This window comes from Anser cygnoides, chromosome 6 (assembly GCF_040182565.1).
Source record: "Anser cygnoides isolate HZ-2024a breed goose chromosome 6, Taihu_goose_T2T_genome, whole genome shotgun sequence".
Lineage (NCBI taxonomy): Eukaryota > Metazoa > Chordata > Aves > Anseriformes > Anatidae > Anser > Anser cygnoides.
Window position 1 is genome coordinate 33150410 of NC_089878.1, and position 20305 is coordinate 33170714.

The 20305-nt window shown below is 38.4% G+C and overlaps 1 long non-coding RNA gene across 1 annotated transcript in view; it reads left to right on the top strand.

Moving 5' to 3' along the window:
• The first annotated feature begins 9580 nt into the window (after positions 1–9580).
• The window catches only part of LOC106039296 (uncharacterized), a 35897-nt gene continuing 25172 nt past the window's right edge, over positions 9581–20305 (top strand). Inside the window, exon 1 of the long non-coding RNA XR_001209162.3 lies at positions 9581–9665. This is a non-coding gene — a long non-coding RNA (uncharacterized lncRNA). The remainder of the gene's footprint in view (positions 9666–20305) is intronic.

Consider the following 20305-nt stretch of genomic DNA (forward strand, 5'->3'; position numbering starts at 1 on the left):
TTAAGCTAATGTCAGTATTTTGGACCTCATCTCTGAAATACATCATCACTAGGGCCCAAATTCTCTAAAATATTGCTTACCTCTCTCTGAAATGAAGAAAAAAGTTGGAATCATAGAATTCCAGAATGGCCAATATTGGAAGGCACCTCTGGCAATCGCCTTTTCCAACTCACCTGATCAAGCAGGGTCAGCTAGAGCAGATTGCTTTGGACTCCATCAAGTCAGGTTTCTAGTACCTCCAGTCAGGTTTCTAGTATCTTCAAAGACGGAGACTCCACAACCTTTCTGGACAACCTGTACTAGAGCTTGACCACTCTCTCAGTGAAGAAGCTTTTCTTCTTTGTTTACATGGAACTTGCTGTTTTTTGATTTGTGCCCTCTGCCTCTTGTTCTGTCACTGGGTACCGCTGAGAAGAATCTGACTTCATCATCTTTACTCCCTCCCATCAGGAATTTACACACTCTGAATCTTTTATTTTCCAGCCGGAACAGCCCCAGCTTTCTCACTTTCTCAGATTCTCCTTGTATGCCAGATGCCCAAATCTCTTAATCCTCTTTGTGGCTGTTTGTTGAACTCGCTCTGCCATGTCCACGTCCTTCTTGTACCTGGAAGCCCCGATCTATACATGCTTCATGTGTGACTCACCAGTGCTGAGTAGAGGGAAAGATCACCTGCCTTTTTGTTGTCACAGTGGGACTTTCTGTTATAACTGTATAATTCACTTTTTTGCTGAGAAAACTTCGCCATTTCCAAGATGAATATATAGTAATTTTATATTTAACACCTACACACTGTGAACCAAAAACCCAAACCAAAACACAATACTCTCAGAAAAAAAGGTGATATACACATTTTTACTCTCACAGACGCAAGGAGAGAGCAAATAGTACATAATAATGCAAGTGCAGTGCACAATTTGTTCTATGTTAATGGCAGCCAGGAGGATACCATGAAGATAACTGCAGTGTAAAAGCATGTGTGGTGTGCAGGTGAATAGTTTTAGATTCTATTTTATTCTGTCAATGTACAACAAGGTGTTTCTGACATTTATAATTCAAAATTACGCAGTGTATTTGGGGCACTCAGAACATACCTGCTTTTTTTTTTTTTTTTTAACGGATGAAATAATCATAATAGAATCATAGAATAGTCTGGGTTGGAAGGGACCTTAAAGCTCATCCAGTTCCACACCCCTGCCATGGACCCCTTTAAGTCCCATTTAAAGCCCCCTTTAAATACTGGAAGGCTGCTCTAAGGACTTTCTGGAGCCTTCTCTTCTCTAGGCTAAGTAGCCCCAACTTTCTCAGCCTTTTTTTTTTTTTTTCACAGGAGAGGTGCTGCAGCCCTCTGGTCATCCTTGTGGCCCTCTTCTGGGTCCACTCCAACAAGTCCATGTCTTTCTTATGCTGGGGGCCCAGAGCTGAACACAGTACTCCAGGTGGGGTCCCCATCCCACCAAGTTTCCATGATGGCAATCAAATCAAAGTTTTCGAGCTGGGCAGTGGCTACAAGCTCCTCCTATTTGTTACTCATGCTGCGTGCATTTATACAGAGGCACTTAATTTGGGCCTTGAACTGTCTAACCTTTTTTGACAGAACATTTTTGGAGGGCTGGAAGGTGTTCCTCACTACTTGGGTAGGTGCAGTCTTCCAGCCTGTTGCTCAGAAGTGTGTGAGTGTTGTGAGTTAGGACCCTATAAGCTGGGCAAGTCTATAGATGTCTGTTTTAACCATTCTTCCATCCATGTTAAGTGTTGATAAGTAGCCTATTTTGTGACAGTGCAAAATAATATTTGCATTTTTCTTTGCATAATTTTTTTGCATAATTTTGCATTTTTGTAAGTAACCACTTTTATTAAGATAGCATTTAGATTCGTGATAGTTCTTCTGTGTGAAGATCCATTTTTTAATATTTTCTGTTTTAGAAAAAAACTAATTGAAGGCTTTTCAAAATACTCCAAAGGCTACAAGCAAGGTCAAGTGATTTATTAACAAATTAATCAAACTCCAGTTGTAGCAGCTAGCTTATAACTTACGGTATGACAGGTTCATAATCTTTAAAATAATTATTTTCTCAGGTATTAAATACTTCCCTTTTACATTGTCCTTATTAATGTAAAGAATCCTAGCAAAAATATTACTGTCTCCTTTTTAGAAGGATTGTGCCTTTTATATTGCCTTTTCCTTTACAAGTCTTCATTTAAAATAATTCTATTCAAATAATACTAAGTCACAATTAAATTCAGAAAGAATGAGAGATCTGAGAAAATAAGTGAAATACTTATGGTCAGCTAAGATTTTTAGCAGCTACTTTGAAGATAAAATTTGAATGAGAGGGATGGAGGTTTGAACATTCTGGGTGCACGGCAGCTGGATGGAGGCAGGTCTGTGGCATTTTGTGGATGCAATGAACACAAGATGTCACCCTAGCTGTGAGATAGCTCCAACACAAAAATGACATTAGCTGAAGAGGAAAGGGAATGAAGCAGTGAAGTTATTATTTATTATTATTATTATTTTACAAGTTGACCATTGTGATTCTTCATTTAAAAAAGATAGTAAGTTGGTAAAATCATTCAACTAATACAAAACACTGTTTCAGAACAAAAAAAAATTCTACAGATTGCTGAATATTTCTAATTCAATGCTATTATGCTACTTATGACTTTTTTTTTAGTTTTTGTCTTAAAGTAGGTTCTAGAAATTTGAAGACAGAAATGGCTTCATTGAATAGTAGCCCTACGTTTGTGGTACCTGTTAGTGAAAAAGATAATGGAGAACAGAGTGCAATATTTCTCTGAGTTATTTTCAGACTGATTCATGTTCATACATGTACCTAGAAGTCTAAGAGCTTATAGAAGGATGCAATGGCAAGTCTTTAAAACCAATGTTAGCTACTTTTACTTATAAGATCCTTTCAGAATGCCATTTAAAGGAGTTCTAATGTTCCTGAGAATGAGAATAGTTAATTAATAGTCTATTATGTAGTATTGCACTTTTGGATTGAACCTCAGTGGTAGCTAGAACAGCCAGCACTCCATAAGAGAATGGTTGTGTTATGGGACTCACAGCTTTTATGGTTCAAGCCTTTATAAACTGTGTCAAGCTCTGATAGTTATAATTATTGCACACGTTGGCTTAACCTATGTAGTGTAGTCATAATGCATTAGCCTTTCCAGCTTTCTCTTGCCTGCTCTTTATTACCTGTGACATTTTCCCTTAAAGGTTCAGAGCAAGCGTGACTTTATGATCAGCTGTAAGCTTTAACTAAACCAATTCATTTTTCTGGAGAAGACTGCTGTGGAAGAAACCAGGAGATGGCAGTCTTTCTTAACGGATCAGAGTTAAATGATACTGGTGATTACAATTTCTGTCCTTGTGCCCCAGAGTAGGCAAAAATGTGAATTGAAATGAAGAGCCACACTTCTTGCCTTGCCAGCACAGCAAGTCATTGCATGCTTGACCCCTCTGGAATCTTCCAGAGCCTTTCTTTTCAGGTGTCAGATTTTCAACAATCAAATAAATCTGGACACATTTATGGTCTTTCCAGTCTTTGGACTGGCCGTAGTGCAGTCAGGGGACCAAAATGGTTTTAACTGGCTGCAGGGCTTTTAGTCTTTGTGCCTGTAACCTGACTAGAACCAGCGCCACATCAACTGGGACATCCTGCACAGTGGGATGTCAACATATAGAGGTAGATGATTGTATAGTCTTACTAGAGGAGTAATCAGATTCTTTTGAGCTGCTGTCAGCAAATATAAACCAGTACTTCTTACCTTTCTGTTTTTCTGTAGAGTAAGCACCAGGGACTCTATGGCAGGGAAGCACAAAAGTGGCTTAAATCAACACTTTGCCCTCATTGTCTCAGTCCTTCTCAAAGCTTAGGAAAACATCATCTGCCTTCCGGTATTTACTGGATCTAAGCAGCAGTACTGAATTTAATTCTAGCAAACTATTAATTTTATATCTCCATAGTCATCATTGTTATTCGGCTCTGAGAGTGACTGTTGTCATATTTTCCCTTAAATTGCAGTAAGGTGCATGGGAATGACAAATGTATGGAGAGAAAGAGCACATTTTTCATGACAATATCAGGCTTAAAAATTGTTTGGACTGATATTGTCTGTCCTCTGTTGGAGCAAATTCTTGCTTTGTACCTTACAACCATTTCAAACTGTTTTCACCACTCACTGATTAATAGCAATAGTAACAAGAATAAAAACTTTTATGCAATGCTGGATAAGGTATGGAGATGTGGAAGACAATGTTTTTAAATAATCCAGTGCTATCTGAGTTTATCACAGGTCCAAGCAGAGGGGGAAAAGAATATATTGTTCCAAATGTCCAACCATATTCTTACTCTTCACATTTGTCAGTATTCTTATTTATTTATGATTTAGTGGTAACAGACCTCATTGTAATGCTTGTGTGCAGAGGTCCTCAACCTTTTTTCTACAGCTCACCATGTTCAGTTTGATGCACGTTACTCTGCCAGAAATGTTCAAAGGCATAATGTCTAAGGCATAATAATTAATAATTATTAAATCATGGAGTTGTGCAAAGAGAGGTGCTCTATCTTTACTTACTAATGGTACAGGTCATTTACTAAGCATGCAAAAGCACATCAGATACTGGAATTCTGTTGAATGGAATTAACAGGGCTTTATTAGAAGATATGTCTTAGTAAAGGAAGCAAGCACATGTTGATTGAAACAGTGCTCAGCCGTGGCCAACAGTCAAGTTTCTACATTCCCCCCTACTCCGACAGGTTAAAATATTCTTGAGTAAATTGGCAGGTATAAAGTAACAATATTAATAACATACTGAAAATTTTTGCAGAGGTTCAGTTATGGGACTGGAACTCAGAAAATAGGTGTAGAACTTATGCATGCTTATCTGTAGTAAAAACCAATCTTTGCCTCAGCTCTCTCAAAGAGCCTGTCCTACCTCAGCCCTCTCTACAGACACCAGGAAGGAATCCTGGTATTCATCTTGCTGTGTGACATTTTGGGGGTATATGTCTTCATTTCTTTCCTAGGGGATACAGAGTGGGGGAAAAAAAGTTTTTAAGGTAAGACTGGGTGAAATGGAAAGGCTTTTTATTTTGTTTTATTTTCAGAATGACATAGTTTCTATGTGATCCTCATTCTTTGGATTAATGGTGTGTTTCAGTCTTTCCCATCCATGTCCATCACGAATGAATATTAGCAAAGGAGGAAAAAAGGAGGCAGCAGATCTGTACAGGAAAGCTCCAAGCAGAGAGCAAATGTACTCACTCTATAGTGTTTAAAAGGGCAATTTAGGGCTTTAAATGAAGCCTGAAATACTTCTTTCCTGAATGACAGAAAACATTAATGTGTAATTATGTAATTTTACACAAGAAAGCAAGAAAAACAAGAGAGGCCTAACTGATTCAGGTGGCAAAGTGCCAAAAAAAAAAAAGGAAAGGAAAAGAAAAGAAAAAAAAAACTTGAGCTGGGATTTATACAATTCAAGAAAAGTAAAAAAAAAAAAAAAGATTCACATGCAGACCTTTATCATAAAACATACATATATTTTGCAGATCTTGATGAATGAAGCAGATCTCTTTGTGACTTCTTAGGCTTTAAAGCTTAACGCCACAGCTAGCATAAGCATTCAGAGAATGTTTTCTGCTTAGATAGCAAATGTGGAACACAATTTCTGTTGTATAAATTCTCTTTCAAGTGCAGCAGAAGGAAGTGTTTGATTAAAAAAAGTGATAGTTCACTTCAACAAGAAGATTTAGTTTTACTGCGCCACTAAGAGTCATCATGTCCTTCTAAAAGAGCGCGTTGCCTCACAGACCCTGACAGTACTGGGACAGTGCTTCGCTGATGCCAAAATGCCATGTCTCACATCCAAGCACGTGCCACATTTCAGTTACCACCTTGTATGTGTTCTGTATCCTCAAAGATAAACCTGTGTTTTCTCAAACATCCTGATTTGGAGCCTGAAATTAATGGCTCCTTGTCGATCATCTCACATCGAGGACAATAAACATCTCTGCTGGTGGATGGTGCTCATGAAGAACAGTGGAGACATCTATGGCATAAAGTCAACTGTATTCCCTGTGCATAGAGGCTGTCTCGTCCAAGCCCATATCTCACATGGGTTTGGGCAACGTAGTCTCTGAGATAAGCTGGGTGCCAGATCTCAGCTCCCTCAGTCCTTCTCCCTGAATTTCATGGGCTTGTTACAGGACTCTGGCGCAATAAAGTCAGGACAAACCATCTCGCAGAGTGCTTTGTTGGACTTTCTGTTGAGCCATGGGGTTGTGCCTCGTGCAGGTGAGGTGGTGAGGCTGTAAGTACTGGAAGGGATACTTCAGAAGCCCAGTAAGGATGGTGTAGGTGGAGCCGCGTGTCCGGCCATCGAGCAGAGCACACTGCGTAGCCAGGGCTGTCCAGAACTGGGGCAGTGGGGCTGGGCAAACCCACACCAGAATGACTATAGGGTACGTCCTCTCAGACTAGCATAGACGTTGTCTCTGAATTCTTGATTATGGAGTCTTAAACCGTGCTCGACACAGAAAATCATTTTTCATGGATGAGTTTCACCGTGAGATTCATATTTTCATATTTCTTTTTCAGCTGAGCTACAACACTTTACTCAATCTGGAAATCTCTCCCTGAATATTTATATGTTTCCTCTGTAATTATGTCCTTAGGAACACAAGGAAACAACTGGAAAGAAAATGTGTCTCTTTAAAAAGGCTTTTAGCAACATGTAAATAAATATGGTAACTAAATTTAACCTGATTTTTGAAGACCACATACAAGACACTGTAAATTTCAATAGGTTCACTGAGGTCTCTTAACTGTTGATTTATTTTCTTCTTCAGCTATTTTAAGGATGGATTTTTCCTTACCTGCCACTTAGTTTCCTAGAAAAAAGACCTGATCACGGCTGTTCCTGTTTAAGGAGGAAAACTCAATATTTTGCAACTGAATATGTCTCTTGATCCTCCACTTATTTAAAATAAAACTTGCTATGCTGGCAGCTCAGATTTAGGATGTGCAGACTTTGGCCTCCTCAGAATACATATGCCCAGTGAAAGTAACATTTTTAGTTGTATTCTGCACTGATGGTCTAGTCATACTCTCACACTGGCTGATGCTGTAGAGCTTTTGGTCGCTGTGAGACTTTCTCTGGAGTATGAGTGCTCTGGATAAGCAAAAGTTCTGTGACACAGAATTAGTGTTAGTAACTTTTTTATTTTTTCTGACAGAAGAAGATAAAGCATTGAATAAGTCTGTCCCTGTAGGTGATGCTGGGAGACAATGAGAGATATAAAAAATCAAATTCCCCAGCCAGCCTGATATTAGTGTAGAATAGTTGCTTCCTCCAGGAAAGCCAAACCTCAGCTCCACCATGCATTTCTACACATGTACATCTTTCACACCTTTATAATTTCTAGGTAGCTGAATACCTTCCAGAAGGATAAATAAAGTAATTAAAAATATTTTAATTACATTTAATGATATATTTGGAATTACAGTTCCTATCATCATGTTATCTTTCCATTAAACAGCGCAGCATTAGCAGAGACACAGACCTGTGATGCAGCATCTGTGGATTTGTTAAGCTCTCTTTCATTAATAATTTCTTGTTTGCATTGGTTTCAAGACAGATTATTTGATTCTTCTCACGTTTTCAAAGCCATTTGTACACGATTTTAAGTGTGGATGATTTGAAAGCTCACAGTGTCCCTACCTGACTTCTGTGATTTTGCCTTTTTATATTGCAGTGATGGTCTTGAAGGAAGAACTGATCATACTTAAAAAAAAAAAAAGCCTCTATCTTGTTATACTACTCTTCATGGGAAAATGTTAATAATTGCAGCATATAATTTGCTACTATTCTCAGACAGCTTTAGTGGTATAAGCAGTATTCGAGGCATGTTTGAGAGAAACGCTGTTATTAATAAAGAACAGACTGGTGAGCTGCTATGAACTGTGTAAAGATTAAGATTTTCTTATACTGGTTGAGTGGAAATAGAATTCTTGGTAAAATATTTCAGGATACAAATCCAGTAATGGTACAATTAAAAAAAAAAAAAGTCCAATTACATGCATAAGTGCAGATATCTGACTTTTCATCTCAAAGATTTGCCCCCAAAGTTATAAAATAAGAATAATTACTCCTAGCAAAATTTTCTGATCATTTATGCTACCTGGATTTTCTGGAGTACATTTTCAGCTCATGGATTATATGTGCGTATCTCATTATCACTAATGAGAATTTCAAAGCAGCATATAATTTTACTGTGCTATTTAGTCTGACTTGTATTACACCTGTCAGTCTGACTTCCACCTGCTATTTCATTAATATTTAAATGTTAATATTTAAAGGTCAAACTTAGCCTGCAGTGATATTAAAATATATTATTCATTGTCATCTGACTTGAGGAGAACTTCTTTGGGATAGCGTTCACTAGATAGGGAAAAAGGCAATCACTAATACTTCGTTGCCTTTTTTATGCATTTTTTTCTCCTCCCTCCAGTAGAAAATAGGCAGTTTCCATTTGAAAGACAGAAGAGAGAAACTTGTGAAGGAATGAAGTATAATTCATACTGCAGTCAGTGGGAGTGAGCTGTCACTCTTCTCTGCACCTGAGGAATCTTCCACTGAAGCAGTCACAGAACTGAAAGTGTTCACTGGAAAATAAAGCAAAACTGTCTTTCCACTAGAATTTCTCAATGCTAGATGTATCTATCAAGCTCAGTCCAGACCTAATACAGGTCAGTGAAAGGTGTAGTGTGATCACAGGATCCAGACTAAAACCCACTCGTGCAGTGCTGGGTTCTTGAAATAAACATGGAGCACATTTCAACAGTATGGCACTCTTGAATAAAAAGAGATGTTACATATTAAGTACAGTGGTGTGGTAAAGAGAGTGCCCCAATTTAAATAGCTTTTGTAAAGGTTTATATTTTGTACCCACAAATATTTAGGTGTGTTAGTAGCTGAACTGGGTACTGTATAAGGGATTGTGCACTTCAAGCAAAACTGGATTATCCCAGAAACTGCTCATCTGTGTAAATATTTGTAACGCCAGAACTTAAGGTTAGAAGGTCAGGTTTGCAAATAATTATGAATACAGAATGTAAATTCCATCAACCAATGTTATTTCACTTGAGACCATGCTAGTGCTAACATTCTTCCATGACTAAATCATCCTGAAAATACCATGGAAATTATAAAGCTTTTGTTTACTTGCTATGCTGCAGAAGGTAGCCTGGTCCTGCAGAGAAAATGGAAGATGTCCTACAAAGAGTGAAGTGGATCTGCATAGATAATTTTCAGTAAGTCAAAGTTGTTTCTCTCGTGGATTTAAGAGAGTCTGCCATGCAAACACCTAAGAGGAAGATAAAATTAGAGCTGTATATATGAAGTGTACGTAAATGTTGCCCATACCACAAATTTGCTTGGAGTTCTTTCAGTATTTGCCTATGTGCAAACAAAAGGATCCTAGGAAAGACCTAGTAGATGCTATGGCTTATTGACATCAGCTGTGTGACACTGCTGCAAGAGCAAACAGGATATGGGCAGCAGCCATGTTAAATGCAGCATATCTGTCCCATCCACGCTGTGTGTTTGGATGTATTTGAAGAATGCAGGGGATCCAGCCTTTCTCGTCTCAGTAAGATTCTTGTCTCACAAGATTGTCTTGTCTCAATATACATAAAGGGTTTATGCAGTCCTAAACCCAAATGTATCCACATAGTGTGGACACAGTCGTAGTTTGGACTGAGCAAAAGTTCGATCAAATGTTGATTTTATATACATACCTCTGGTGCTGGCAAGCAATGCAAATTGACATGTTTTATCCTAAAAGAATATTAGGCAACAGGGGAACTAGGCAAAGTGTCTAATCTCTATAATGGATGTGAAAAGAAGCATGTTGATGTCAGTTGGAATAAGATCAGTCTGCAGGTGCCTAACAGTTTAAATAATCCTGAGCTGATATTCCTAAATCTGTACTTATAGTTGTTCACCACTGTTTAATGCCAGGTTGTGTGCTTTTTTTTTTTATTTTATCTACATATTGTACCATTTGAAAGTATATTGGTCTTTCATAGGCAACCTAAAGAGACCATAGTGTTTGAGTCTTTGAGGTTGACTGCTAATGTATGACTTTGAGGTGATAAATTAAAATAAATCTTATTCTTTTATCCAGGATTTTACCTAGCTCAAACATCTTAGAACAGAATTTTCCATATCTGTACCTTGAGTCAGTGATTCTAGCTTCTGCTATCAGACATAAAAATAGAAAAATGTAAATGCATATACTTTTCATAGGAGAGATTGTCATCTGCTATATAGCTGTTTATCTGAAACATAATCATTCTTATGAACCTAGAGCTACCTTCTTGTAAAGGTCTGATGTGAAGTTATTACTAATTTTGTGACTCTCCTCAGTTTAATGTCATTAATCAACATGATTTTCCCACCTCAGCTGGTGCTGTATAATAAATGCCCTTGCTGTATCTCTAAATGACTCTTAAAACACAGAACAACAGTAGGAAAATAGTTGCAGATACATTGAAAGAAATGTTTAAAGTGGGATGTGATATAAGTAGCCGATCTCTTATCACTTTTGGCATATCATAAAAGAAGAAAAAATATTTTTATTAGGGTAAGTGAATCTTCCTAAATTCAATAGTTGAACAGTTCCTCTGGGGTGTGTGTATGGAAAACAACAAAAAAATGATTTTCTGCTCTCATAGAAACCACCCTGAACGAGGAGGTTGTAAATAAAAAGAGCACCCTCTGGCTTCATATTATGTTGAATATGTATTCCTTTTTAAATACAAAAAGTGATGCTTAGTTTCTCAAACAGGTAGTTTGTTGATCTTATTTTGGATTTGGCTGTATTTTCGTGAACAAGTTTAGGAAGTAATTTTTGACTAAGAATTGAAAAATGTGCAGAACCTAAAGAGGCTGCGTAGGCAGCCATAGACTTTTACCTCATCACAGAGTGTGTTGGATAGAACATGCCTCTTGGCATGGTGGAGCCGGGAGATGCTCACCTCTTCCCTTGCTGTACTGTCACCCTCCGTATACCCCATCAGGTCTAGAGGGAAGAAACTGATACAGACATTTTCCTGTAGCTCAGATCTGACCAATAAAAAACCCACCCATGACTCATGCTTTCCAAAGCAAGGAGCTAGATGGTGCTTTGATTGATAAGTGTCCGTCTGACAGCAACATTTGCCTAGAAAAGAAGTAAGTTTTATTAAAGTGTTACAGGATGAATGCTCCAAGATTAAGGCACATGCTATTGCTATCAGCATAGAAATTTTGGCACATATCAACTGACTGGTTTGGAAAAGATAGTATACTGGTATATTTTAGCAAATATCAAGTTCAAAATCACAGAAAATGTATTTCTGTTCACTTTACTGTTGAATCTCAGTGTGATCCTGCTCTAACTTTATTTCTAGAAGCAACTTTAAAAAATACTAGTTTTAGAGAGGAAACTGTATGCCAACCAGTCATACTTCTGTGAACTGGAATAACAGCTAGTGGCACTTTTGCACATCACGTGTGCCATTCATATATCTGCTTTTGGTGCAATATAAAATTGCACATTGCAGATTGGAACTACACTGACCTTTTTATCCTTGACACTGTGGTGATTCTTCCAGCGAGATAAGACTGGGCTGTTTTTCTACCACTGCCTGCTACTAGCTCTGCACTGATGTCCATCTAGTTGCTGTGACTCTCTAGAATAAGAAGCCAAAATGTTTATTTTACTATCTGTGAAAGGTAACTAAAAGACAAGACTGGGTCAATGCATTCTAGAGACCAGCAGGGATATTCCTATTGGTGTTTTCTTGTGACCCACAGGAGTCCAGCTACACCACTGTAACACAGAGATGATGGCAAAAACACTCTTAGGAAGGATCCTACACTGTCATTTTTCTGATGTCAATCGTACAGCACTGCCACAAGGACAAACAAGTACGTGAAAGCAGCCACTTCGCAGCCTAGTTAGGTCTATGTGTTTAACATACATAATGGAAAAGCAGTCAGTCACCCACAGACAGGGTAATGCTGGTGGCTGATTATCAGTAGGTACAGATACTGTGTCTTTTGCAAGAAATGTATTAGTATTTGCAGTCAAGTCAGGGCACGACTAGGAACATTCTGTGTGGAAGTCTGCTGTTCATTTCGGTAGGGTCTGGGTCAGCCCTCAAGGCTATACAAAGGGCGTGCTGAAGCTGGGTATCCATGCTGTAAAAGTAAGTATTTCATCATAGTCCTGTCTTTCTTGCCATTGCTAGTTTCATTCTAGTACATGCTGTATTTTCTTTCTTCTCCAACTGGTCCCTGTGTTCTTCCTTAAAAATATGTACCTCTACCTTAAATTGCATTTGTAGATCAAAAGGTACCCCTGTAAGGGTAGCCTCTTCCTTCTCAACAAGGCTGCTCTCAGAGAATAATACTCACCGACTGGTGTGACAAGAGACAGCTTTGAATGATTTTTTTTTTTTTACTGTATTAGCAGAGTGCCTGTGAGGTTTGCTCAGCCAGTACCACAAAGAAAAACACTTCTTTCCTTTTCTCTCTTCAGCATTAGACCCATTTGCTAAGTCACAGCTGTGCAAATACACTGACAGTGAAGGTGTTACACAGGTGAAACTGGGCACCTCTTCTGACCTACAGAGCCTTCCCCCTTGATGATAATCTTGTACAAGAAATAAAGAAGCAGTGTAAGGCTTAGATCTCACTGTCTTTCTAGATAGAAAGAATATTCTTTCACAGAAAGAAATGGTTTAGTTCAAATAAGAATTAAATGAAGTGTCTGGAACTTTTTCAGGTGCTAATGGCTGTGGTGTGGTGTAGGTTGTAGAAGCCAGGATAGGCAGGTGTTCCAGGGCGCAGATGCTATGGGATGATGGAAAGACATCACATGTGGGATTTGGGGTGAGAGAAAGAGGGGGTGGACAGGGACAGCACGGACAACATATCTTCTTGGTAGATGCTTGTTCGACCAAGGGGCTGAGAGTCCTTCAGGGCTCAGTACCTTCCAAATCCAGAAGTGGCTTACGGCAAATGCAACCAGACCTGCATGGAAGGAGGCTGTATGATTAGCAGGTGTGTTCACAGAACAACTGAAAAATTAACCCTGGAAATGTAAACTCAAGGACCAGGTAAAACTTCCATAAAGCTATGTCACTTATATTTCTTCCCACTTCAAAGCAATGCTTGTCTAGATTAACAATCTTATTCAGAGCAATGCAGTTCATTAAGAAATTACTGAGATTGCTAAATTAGATATTTTGAGGCTGAAATATGCCAGATTTATGGTTGGCCATACAGTGTTAACTATATGCCTAGTGTTTTAAATATAATATCCTACATTAGTTCTCAACAGGGTTCTTGCCTTAGTGCACAGAAGGGACTTACAAAGGGAAGGGAATCATGGCAACTGATCTGGCTTTGACTAATTGCTGCATGCTTGCCTTCGTTCCTAATAGCTCCCATTTATCTTAGTTTCTATTGCATATAAAGGATACTTAACATCAATCCAGTGATAACAGTCTGTGCTTCCACCTGAAGATTTCAGGTCCTTTATAAATGGGACCTTACATTTGCAAGCCTTCAGAAAATTAAATACTTCATTTTACAGAGACATACACAAATATGATATGATTTTGGCAGATCCATAGGCATCGTAGGTTCAAGACAGAGATATAACCTAGATATATGGGCTCCTGACCTTCAATTTTAATAACAAATCTCTTTCTCTTGTCTTATGCCTATTTTTTATTTTTAATTTCCAATACAAATGGGAATCAGAAATTTACGATCACTTTCAATAGATCTGCTGCAAACTGCTGGGATTCTATTTTATGACATTTTTAAAATTTCAGACTTGGTGTCTGGGAAAAAAAAAAAGAAACAATCATTTAGAGACAGCTATAGATCTGTCTACATATTGCTAAGTGATGGGGTTTGAAAGTGAAGTCTGTTGATACATCCAGCAATGTTACCAGAGAGGAGTTTTAGGTGGAATGGACTTTTCTTTTCACGGTAACACTATCTGAAACTGCAAGTGAAATTTAACTAAACCTATATCTTAACCTGTAAATTCATTACAGTTTCTTCAGTTCTGCTTCCTACTTCATTACATGCACTTGTCATAAATCCTAATGAAGAAATTGTTTTGTTACTTCCCCCTACCTTGCACAATTTTTGTGTGAGTCTGTGGAGATGAAACCAGAATTGTGAAAGCATTTTCCCCCAAGAGCCAGTGTAGGTAGTCAGTGTGAAACTCAGGATGATGAGAATTGTAGAAGGGCATGGGAAGATGGGGTGATTGTCCCTCCCGGGGACCATGCATTTACACAGTCCAAGCCCTATGCTTAGCAAGGTGGATTTTTGCTTGAAAATGCTAACCTGACAGTAAAGGCATAACTAAGAATTTGTTTGGCCCAAGTTGAAATAGCAAAATTAGTGACTTTAGGGTGAAAAAAACCAAACAAACACAGTCCTCTAACAAACTATAGGTTTGTGGAATTTGAAACAATTTTAATAACAAGCATACTAAACATTTTTTTTTTTTAATGTGACGTGTACACCACTGTTGGAAGGTGTGATTGCAGCATGGGAAATCAAGTCTGTTTCCTGTAGCTGGAATGAATACCGATAGCAGCAGTGTTGTAGCAGCACAGGCTTCAGTGTGAGCTGCCTGTGTCTGTCACAAACTCCAGGTGGATCTTTGGTGGATCTTTGCAGATACAGAATGTCAGCTGATATGTGCCAGAGTTGGTCCAATGTTCCTCATGGTAATTAACACCAAAAAAAAAGATCTGGGCCTGAAGTGCTCTTAAGACCTCAGATACCCTATTCGTTCTTTATTTGGGTAAAATTGGTATTGTCTCAGGAACATAGAGAAAGAAGAAGAGAATAATAGTAGATGTTGTTCTGGCTGTAATGGAGGCCTGTTTACAGAGTGAATGATTTGTCTACTTGTCTGTGTGGAATGAGGCTGCCAAAATTCCTGCCAAAATATAACTAAAAATAAATATAATCATACTAATGTCCTTGCTACATACTACGCCAATTTCTTTGCATGAAGTCTGGCAGAGGGTATCCGTTAGCATTGAAATCTACTGTGCAATTTAAGAAATAATATTTATCTTAATTCTTATTTCTTTTTATCTTATCTCCCTCCCCCATTCTGTCTCCTCCCTGCTGCAGTACGATGTAGTGCTAGTGAACACTGATGAGACCAAATAAAGTCTAATCCCAGACACTCATTACTGACCAATTAAGTTGACACCATAGCAGCATTTAACACTTCTGACTGGGAGAAAATCTGTGGAGAAGGCTGGTCATGATATTGAATTCTCAAGGGAGAATATAGTTTTGTTCTTTAAAGTGTTTATTCAAGTCTAACTTGATTTTATTCTCTCTTCACCATGTTCATCTCACAAAAGCAGTCTTTCTGTGCTCAGTAATCTCAATCTGTTTTCTTAAGGTGAACATACACAGAGAAGCCAAGACCTTTTTTCAGTATGTAGGGAGAGAGACTTATTTTTCCTATTTCCTAATGTTTCTGTTACAGCAGTGTCTGTGAGCCTCAGATGAAATGCTTCATACTCCAAAGAAGTATATAGCTGAGAAAATCAGATTCAGAAGGGAAATAAAGGCAGTGAAGTACCACAATGGGAGGTGGTGTTTTGAAATTCAGTGTTCATGCTATTTGAATTAACGTACTCTAGATTTAGGTAAGATTATTCATTACAGAATTACTGTTGAGATCCGTACTAAAGCTAAAGGTAAATAACAGAGGGTCAGTCATTGCTATGAAGCAGCAAATGACAGGCTATAAGCAAGTGCCTGTGCGTGAAACATCTCTTCTTCAATAAAAAATATAGAAGTATTAGAGGAGAAAAGAGGTGATCCTTGTCTCTGAGAAACAAGTCCTTGGACTTACAAGTTGTGAGTATAATCAATAATGTGTAAGTACTGATATCTTTGAATTATGAAAGGTTTAAAATATATAAAATATGAATTACAATTTCTTTGTGCATTACCAAAGAGGCTGGGCTCTTTCATAAATACATTACTTTGGTAATAGCAATGACAGCCATTTTTCCAGTTACTTCCATCTAATAATGGCACCTTGACAGCAGGAGCAGCCACAGTAATGCACTGCAATATAAAGTGTACTTTAAAACCATTTCCCTCACTGCAGCTGCCAAACACAGCATCAGATATGTCCTGCTTAGTAGTATACATACATTATTTTAGATGACTTATTAGACATCTCACAATTTTGCTGAATTGCTGCACTGACATATTTTAGACAATTAACCAAAATGCTAAATTCACAGAATCCCTGAATAGTTGAGGTTGGAAGGGACTTCCAGAAATCATTTGTTTCACCCCCTCTTCTGAAGGCAGGGTCAGCTAGAGGAGGATGCTCAGGAACCTGTTCAGTCTGCTTCTGAATAGCTCCAAAGATGGAGATTCTACAACCTCTCTGGGAAACTTGTTCCAGAGTATGACACCCTTCCCAGTGAAAAATCTTTTACTTACGTTTACATGGAATTTGCCGTTTTTCAATTTGTGCCCATTGACCCTTGTTCCTCCAGGCTTTCCCAATGATCTCATGGTTATGGGATTGCCGATGAAGATCAAGGTGGAGAAGATGTTGAGTACCTCAGCCATTTCCATGTCCTTTGTTACAAGGGACATGTTTTTGCATTACAAGGTCAAACTTGTAATGCAAAAATATTTTAATATGAGAAGTCATCACAGCACCACTATGGGAGACTGCACAGAGATGCTTCTGTGTGTTTGATCTCTGCTTTCACACCTGTCTCTCACTGATAAATGTCTTTCATTTTCTGATACAACAGTTATTTGACACAAGTATACTCTGCCCAAAATCTCAAGTATTGCAATCCAGCCTGTCAAGATAATCCAAAATGTAATCGCCTGTTCTGGAAGTGCAAGAATGCATGTTGTAGTGCTCCCTATTTTTTTCTTCCTAGTAATTGTGGTGAGTTCCTCTGCAGTTGTAAGCATCTCTGAGTTTAGTAGCACATTTCATTATCAGAAATTCAGTCTTAGAATCAAAACCAAATCATTTATTATGGATAGTTAGCATTAAAGAAGATATATGCATACTGACTTATGGTGTTGTGCTGCATACATTCTAGTGAAAAGAATTTTGTTGAATCACTTCTTATCAGAATGAGATGAACATATGCACTAAGTTTTATGATAACTTCTGTAGAGCTCCCCCAAATTAGGTGGATAGGCAAAACTTAAGCAAAATTTCTACCTGTGTGCTCTGCTGGGAGGCAAACATTATCAACCAGATGATCTATATCTATGTTCTTATTTTTCTGTTTTTATATTTTCCCTCTTATTTACTTTTAAAAGAAAGCTGAAATGGTATACATGATACTGTGGTGCAAAATGCTTCTGTTGCTCCTGAATCAAAGCTACATATAGCTCTGGCTGAGGCTTGTGAAAAACAGCCTTTAACTTGATCTGTATGCTCTACTCACTCACCGGTTCTGTGACAGACGGCTGTTTTGCTTCACATCAGGTTTCTGACTAGTTCTGTAAGAAATCTATGGCAAATGATTTACAGGGCTTTCTTTCTAGGTCAGCAGTTTGCAAACAGTCTTTCAAAACTCAATTAAAATGTCCCATTTTCTCATTGGCATGAGGATAATAAATGGAAGAATTTCAAGGCTTAATATGTCTCTCCTTCAGAAATACTTCAGATTACACAACTGTGAACAGAGGTGCTTTATCAGAGATTAGTTTGCTCAGATCTCCTCCACAACTGAAAATTGTTAACAAGAAGTCGATTACTGTTGTGGGGAAGTAACCTAGGAAATAAAGGCTATTGCTGGCTTTTCGCTGAAGGAATCACTTAAAGTAATAGTATCAGTTAAAGGCAGTTGATGTTGTTTTAGGAGTTTCTACTAGTGTAACAACAGTCTCTTCTGATGCAGCATCAGGTAAAAGTAGATCTGCAATATGTGCTGCTCTTGAAGTTGTTTCTGTGTCTTGTGCTATATCTTATGTGCACTGTCGACAGCTGAGATCCAAAATGGGAGAGTGATGGTATTTGTCTGCCTCTCACCAAAGCTTCTTAATGGTGAGGTGCTGTCTGGATGCACACAAGTGAGATACTGCTGTCACTTCTGCCAGTCTTATTTTGCCCCGCTCAACAATTTACTCCTTTGGACATGACGTAAGGTGAGGTGCTCCCCCTCTCCTCCTCGTACCGTAGCAGTTGCGGGCCATATTTCAGCTCATAGGAAGTGTGAGTCCCTGGTAGTCTGTACAGCTGAATTATGTGTTCTCACCTGCTCACAGCAGTTCTGCCAGTAGCCATGGCTTTATCCAGGTAGAATTATATCGAGGTAGAATTATATCACTATGTAGAGCTAATTCTGGCCCAAGCACTAAACATGCGGGCATAGAAGTTTAGTCCAGAGCTTGATCTCAATTAGGCACCATGTCTTTTGGCACACAAACTGTGTTTTTGTTGAAGAAAAGTTAAGTTTGTTCCAAGCAGAAAAACAGTGTTGTTTAATGGGTTCCCCCCTGCAAAATATGGGACTGCTTCCTGTTTATCCCAGCTCTTCTCATCCATATATCAGCAGTTTTCACATGGCCTTCCCTAGATTTGATCCATCTCACCTCAGGGTGGTTGTGCACAGTCTCCCACCAGTTTCCCCTGGCTTATTTCCTCCATCAGAGGAATTGTCATGCTCATCAGTTCTTGCTGCTCCTTCTGAACTTTAATTAGCTCTGCCCTAGGGGCATATGAGCTCTACTTTGACAAAAGTGGGTTTGCTTGCTAGGCTAAGTGCAAATTTTGTGAGGCTTTCACAGGACCTATCTCGAATAGCTTATCTTTGCATTGAGCTCCCTCATCTATAATGAATACATTTCAGAGATGAATCTGTGCTATAAAATTTTCGTATGAGGTTGAGTTCTTCCATAAAAATATTTATCAAGTTCTGCTCACCTTGACCATAGCAGCTAATTCCTTTGTTCAATTATTCACAGTGCTCTAATCTATCTGGGCTAACAGAACTCAGGACTAATACCTCTTAAGTCTGGATCCAAAGTTCAAATAGCAACTTAATCACAAAATGGGCGGAATATGCCAGTGACTTAGTATTTGGAGTGTCTGTTCAGAGTAATTTGAAGCTTTTTTTTTTTTAATTTATGGATATACTTGGAGGCCTTATTTTGTTTACTTGAAGAAGAAAAAGAGGAGTCAATACTGCCTCAGAATTGCATTTAAATATATGAAACTTTGGTGAAGGTATATTAATGACTTGACTTTTTACTGTGTTCTCAGTCTCTGCAGCTTTTGTTAGCTTTAGAGAGACTTGCAATCACCTGGACTTCAAACCACAATTTGTTCAACTTACTTGACTCACCTGTGACAGAGCTGGGAGAATGAGTCCTAGTTTTCATTAATGCCTAGTGATTTTGAATACATCAAGGTTTTAATTGCCAGAAAACTCATAAGAACCCTTTTCTTTGACTCCCTTTCCTCCACACCCCTTGTCTTAAAAACATTGCCAAAGATCTTCCTTTGAAAAGTCAGGTTCCTTTATTTCCAGGTTTCAGATTAAAGCTGAAAATGCTAAGTTCTGAAAAGCACTTGCCACTCACAAAGGTCCTGGCAATAACTCCTTTCATCTGATTTCATCTCTAACATCCATCACAATTCACTCTGCCACTTCTGTGAATCTGATTCTAGTGTTTTCACCCCATCCTGTTAAATTGAGAAGAACATTTCTATTGATTCGGAAAACACAAGGATTAAGCTCTAGCATGTGCTTTGCTCCGTTGTGCCAGGGAGAGCCTTATAACCAATTTATAGCATGTGCAGCTTCAGCTTACCGAGAACAGTTCCAATATCTAACTGTCTGTTTACATCAAGGTTGACATTCTGAGGCAGGTAGTTATTTTAGATTTTTGTAAGTGATGTGATCTTTCTGGGAATTAAAATTTTTCTTTATTTGTTTCTGTTGAGTCTGAATTAGTAAAAAACAATCAATTCAAAAGCATCTCTCTGGCTTACCTAGGCTGGGTTCAGCTGACAAAGATGCCTCCTTTTGCCACAGAGGTAGAAAAGAGACAAAAGGTCATCTAGCTGACCCTCTTCTTGGGCACTCTCTGTGCTTAGAGAGCTTGTGCTTACATTATTTGATGTTCCGTCCATTGAAACAGCATGATGTTTAAAGAGATGCTGTCAAGCTGAAAGGATTAAAAGCA